Here is a 6,000-nt window from a genome sequence, read left to right as displayed (position 1 = left end):
CTGTCCACATCATCCCGGCAGCACCGTGGCCAGCACCATATGGGGCGCGGTCACCTTTCTTTTTGCCTAGGTGAGACCCAGAGTCGTTTCCTAGCCGCAGGTCGTAAAGTCGTTTGGCTGTAAATTCAGAGCGCTGAACTCCCTCCCGGTAGGGCTCTTTCTCTCGTTCCCAGAGCGTGTAGACCCCAAGCGATCTCTGTGCAATTGGTCAGAAGTTGTGTGCAGATTTGGGCAGGCCACTTCCTAGCCGAGTAAGCTTGAGCTAGTTAGTGACTCCATCATTTTAGGCTTTGGATTTTCATTTGTAAAATGGGGTAAAGCATGCAGAGCTTTCGTGCACGGTGAGAGAGATATCGAGAGTGCTAAGAGCATAGAGCCCTGCACTTAGTAGGACAGCACAATCGGTCAGCACCCTTTCCAGCCCCACGCCCAATGTGATGGATGGTGTATTCTATTATGGTATGTTCATTTTGTTGGTAGTTTTTATTTTGCAGAGGTGTCTTGGATCGGTGTATTTCTTCACCTATGGGGTCAGAGTACAGGAAGGAGGCAGTGGGCTTTTAAATTCCCAGTCTCATTGCTCTCAACAAACCAGAGGACTCAGGCTTTGTAACTCTTCTAGGCCTTGGTGGGCAGTTAGGTCACCCGCCAGCTGTGTGACATTGGGCAGCTTTGCTGGCCCTGGCAGAACCACTGTGCTGGGTTGGGGCAGGGAGGCCCGGAAACAGTGAGAGTTTAGGAGTGAGGGATGCCCTGGCCCGAGACAAGGACCTTTGGATAGGAGGCACTATTGTGCTGGCCCTGGGGGCTCTCACTTCTAATGCAGGCACCGCTGCTGGAGATCTGAGGACTTGTGGGCTCCTTGCTTCCCTTCTCCAGCCTCATTGCTTTATTTGTAAAACAGAGAGGGGAGTAGCTAACCCCCCGGGTAGCCATGAGAGCAAAATGAGATAACAGCAGTGGAAGCGGCTGTAAGAAATGCCACTCCCGACAGTCACACTCCGGATTATATAATAGTACCTTTAAGGACAGAGGTGACTCTCTTGTCCTTGAGAACTCTGTATGGCAGGGATGGCACTAGTTACCCACGCACTCAGGGAGGACAGGGCCTTAGCTGAGGGAAGTGATGCTCAGATCACTTGGGTCCAGATGTGAGGACTGGTGTTGGCACTGCACTGCATCTCCGTTCCTGCCTGCCTAGCCTTGGGTTCCAGGCCTGGCCAATTCCAGGAGCTGGGAAAATGCCCAACAGGCTGTAGGACAAAGGTCCTCGGAACAAGATGACCAGGACGTGGCTGGCATGGCCAGCACTGCTTCCAGGGCAAGTATAGGAACCTCTCGGTTTACTCAGAAGCTTTGAGCCTCTTTGTGCCTCAGTTTCTTTGTGTAGCAGCCTTTATTTGTACCAGGCTCAAGGGCTGGTCCGATGGAGAGCATTAGCCTGGTGCCCAGCAGGGGTGAGGGCTCTGTCTCACCTCTCTAGGGCTCCAGGTCCTCAGTCACCCAGAGCTCTGAGCTGCTGATCACAGCCCCCCTTCTACTCTTCCTTGGACAAAGGAGGGCATTTAGGCAGCCGGGGAGGAGGAGTAAGTCAGTCGAAGTCATGGCCAGTGGTTCTGAACCAGCCGGGTCTGCAGCACTGGGCAGTTTGTTAGAAATGGCATTCTTGGATCCTGGGGAGGCCCCCTGTGCCAGGAACTCTGGGTGGGGTTCAGCAGTCTGCTAACAAGCCACTTACTGAGTCTGGTGGAAACCAGTCCTGTACATCTCTTTCAGTTTTCAAAGGTAGCAGGAAATAAATGTTGGGATGGACAGCTCCTGCTTACCTTCTCTTACATTTTTGTGTTTATGGGTCACACTTGCTAAAAAAGTCTGTGTTATTGGTCTTGGAAAATGCCCTTGATGGGATATAGCTAAGTGGTAGAAGGCTTACTTAACATGGGGGAAGGTCCTGGGCTCAATCTCCAGGACTGGGGGACGAGCAAGCTTCATTTCATTATCCTCTTTTATTTTGAGTCCAGGCTGGCTCCCAAACTCTCATTAACTCTCAGTTTCTCAAGTGCTAGGATTACAGGAATGTTCCACTCTGCCAGGCTCATTACCCTGGTTTTGCTTGTTTGTTTTTGAGACAGGGTCTTGTGTAGTCCATGATGGTCTCAAACTGCAATGTAGCTGAGAAAGACCTTTCTGGCCTCTACCTCTTGAATGCCCAGCTCATGTGGGGCCAGGAATTGAACCCAGGGCTTTGTGAGTGCTAGAAAAGCACTCCACCAATTGAGCTACATGCCCACCCCTTGTTATCTGTTAATTTTTTCCTTTGAGTCATCTTTTCCATACGTTTTGTCTTGCTTTTACTTTTTAAAAATTAATTTCTTCTTTGTTGTGCTTAAAGTTTACTTTGTTAAAATTCCTTCCTCCCCCCTCTTTACATAAACACACTCAAGGCAATGTCTCCTTCGAGCTTGGTTTGGCTAAGCATGTTTTGATCTGTATTTGGTGTTCCAGGAACTGTGAAATTGCTGCTCTTTTGTACTTGCTATTAATTCAAACTGAAGTGAGGGACAGGGTACACGCACTGAAGAGAGAGAGGTTTGAAAAATGCAGGTTCTGAAAGCTAGGGACCTGGGGTCAGGATCCTTGGGGGTCTAGAGACTTGCAGGCTGCATGAATCTTCTCCTGGTCCCCAGGGAGTGAAGCTGTGAGAAAGGGTGGTCTTGCTGAGAGTCCTACAGGAAGTTTAGGGCTTTGGGAATGAGTGGCAGGATGCTGCAATTTCCAAGTGGTCCATGAGTCTGGATGCAGGCAGCTCAGATTCTTCAGCCACCGACTTCCTGTGTGATTTGGGATTCAATTTTCCTGTCTTTAAAATGGAGTAGGGATTGAATCAAGGCCCTTAAGTGTATTTGGGCCAGTTATCCTATTTGAAAGACTGAGGGAAATATTACGGTCTACTTCCAAAAGAGGCATAAGCACATGCTTCGGCACACACGTCATGTTACAAGTTGCTGACCTGCTTACTACACATCCTATGTAGGAGCCCTAGGGTCCTTCTAGTCTTTAGGGTGGAAAATGACAACTGCCCCAATTTATCCAACAAGTATTTACTGAGCACATACTCAAATTTCCTAGATATCCAGACTTTCATACTTACTTTCTCTGATAGTAGGAGCAGTGAAATTTGAGTCCTTATCACAGTTTTCCACAGTGGGAAGGGCTCTGGGAAGAAAGTGCCTGGGGGATTGGAAAAGGCTCAAGGCTGCCAGCTGGAGGAAGGAAAAGGGGACCTAGGTGGTGGGTGTGCAAGACCTCACCACAGGGGTGCTTGTTCAGCACCTGCCGCTGGGAGGGCTGGAGCTAGGCATCTTTGCACCAAGTGGACTATGAGGCCCATTTTTCCTTGACTTAACTCACTACTTCTACTCCTGGGGTGGTCTGGGTAAAAGAGACAGATGTAGCGGTGAGGGCTGTTGTGGGGGGCTGCTGTCTGCCTCTCCTGCTGGCCTGGGAGCTCTTTTAGGGCACCCAAGTCCATGTTCTGGGCTCAGTGCAGGGCTTCGCTTACTGGAGGGTCATTAAATTTGTGGTAGGACACCATGGCATCTCCTTAAGGTAGATGAGGGAATAAAGAAAAAAGGATGAGAACTGGGGCCCAGGAATTTCTAGACTCTGTTCAGGCTTCTCTTCCAGCTCAATCCATGGCTGGACCCTTGGCATCAAGATCCAGGCCAGCTCTCAGCTCTCTCATCCTCCAAAGCACCCCTGGACCCAGACCTTCTTTCTCTCTCCCAGTTTCCGGTCCTCACTGGACTGTGCTGCAGCCGACCTGGCGAAGGAACCCACCAGCTCCGTGAGGGCAGAGACTTGGTCTCATTCGTGGATGAGTAAAGGAGATCAGTGGTCCTCAGCCTTCCTAACGCTGCGACCCTTTAATACAGTTCCTCATGCTGTGGTGACCTCCCATAAAATTACTTTCGTTGCTACTTCTTAACTGTAAGTTTGCTACTGTTATGAATTGTAATGGTTTTTTTTTTTTTTTTTTTTGAAGATAGAGGTTTGCCAAAGTTTACACAACCCACAGGATGACAACCATTGGAACAGATGAAGGGCCCCCAGGACCTGGGGCTTGGTCAGTTTCAGACCATGGACTTGAGTGGGCTAATCCCAGAAGGGAGCGGCAGTAGTGTGAGGCCACAGGACTAGAGGGAAGGGACTAGGATATTCCTTTCCCAGGGGCTGTTTGGTGCTGGGGGTGTTGGAGCTGGGACTAGGTGCAGATGGCAGGCTGTGTGGTGGGGAGGGCTGGGACAGTCCCTTTGGGCAAGCATATGCTGCACTCATTCAGGGACCTCCAAGCCTCACCTCACATCCATTTCTGTCCCTCACTCACGAGCCAGTTCCCCCATTTTGTGTTCTACAACTTTGCTTCCTTCCTGACAAATTTTCTCTACTGAATTTGACTTTGTTTCAACCCCTTTGTTGGGCAAATTACATTAAGATGGATGGTGCAGGTACCCTTTATGGCTTATTTATCGTGATACTGTTTGTATCTCACGCTTATAAATAACTTATGTTATAGCTTTTGTTTGTGGAGATGTAACTTACATATTTTATTACGCTTTCTGTAAACCTCAAAAAGAATCTTGTCAAGGGAAGCGCTCTTATCAGCAATCCAAACTGTGGGACGTAAAACCCGACACTAACATTATTTTTTAATATGCCAAGGAGGCAGGTTACTCTTGCTGTAGTTGGAAAGGTTCGCTTCCTCGTAAACTTGTACCTCAATAAAACATTAAAAGGTCTCAAGAACGATTTTATGAAGTACAGCAGGAGGATGAATTAATGGCCGAGCTCACCGACACAGCTCCAAGTGTCTCATTAGACTGGCTTTCCTCCCGGAGGTATCTAGTCCCACTGGTCGGGGAGCCCAAAGGGTCCCTTGATAGCCTCTCTAGTACCAGCCACAGAGGACCCAATTTGGGATTAAGTAGAAAAAAAAATACAGGTACAATTAGGAAATCGAACTTTGATTCCTGGCTCAGGATGCCAGGTGGAGGAAAAAAAAATGGCCGCAGGCAATGGGCTCTGCTTGAGGCCATGAGACTTGAAGGGCAATTGCTTCAGGGAAGAGGTCCTTGACCAACAACATGCAGCTGTGGAGGGCTGGTTAGGACGTGCCTTGTGTGGACTGTGAAGCCCACTCCCTTCACCTCTTACCAGAACTCTTGGACTAAGTGGGGGGGTCTAGCTATGTGGCCTTTTTTTTTTGGGGGGGGGGAGGGTTTGAGACAGGGTTTCTCTGTGTATCCCTGGCTGTCCTGGAACTCAGAGATCCACCTGCCTCTGCCTCCCAAGTGCTGGGATTAAAGGTGTGCACCACCACCGGCCCGGCTATGTGGCCTTCTCTTATCTCTCAGTCTGTTTTCTCATCTCTCAAACAGGGAAAATACTAAACATTCTTAATGGGAAGCTAGGTCCAGCAGGTGGATTCAATATAGTACAGTGGTTCTAATTCTCTCGAAATGGCTCCTTCCTACTCTTGCTCTGCTCCTGCTAACTGTGGTGCTAGGATGAAACCCAGGCCCCTGTACCTGCTCCCTCAGAGCCACACCCCAAGTCCTACTTCTGTCTCCATGGGCTCCATAAATGCTTGTGGCTCTCAAGTGCTGCTTCTTCCTAAGTACCAGCCTGGCTACATCTGGGCAGTGTGACAGGTCATTTAGTCTTTTCAGTTTCCCTTACCAGCCTGCTCCAGTGTGATGTTTAGCTTCACTGGCACTTGGACAATTTGGTCTTCTCAGTTAGCTGCTATAAGCCAGCCCAGCTTTGCATTTTGGAAGGGGTTCCCATGACCACAATCCCAAGGTATGTGTAGGCTGTCATGCCAGTGGAAGGGACTCCAGGGAGCCAAGAGGGCTCTTCTGGGCTGTTCAAATTACTACACGGTGCAGGGTCTCACTCTGGATGTAGATGGGTAGATGTAGCTGTAGGCATCTCTGGGCC

The sequence above is a fragment of the Peromyscus eremicus genome, chromosome 8a (genome assembly GCF_949786415.1).
Source record: "Peromyscus eremicus chromosome 8a, PerEre_H2_v1, whole genome shotgun sequence".
In the NCBI taxonomy this organism is placed as follows: Eukaryota; Metazoa; Chordata; class Mammalia; order Rodentia; family Cricetidae; genus Peromyscus; species Peromyscus eremicus.
Note: the sequence above shows the minus strand (reverse complement) of the source record.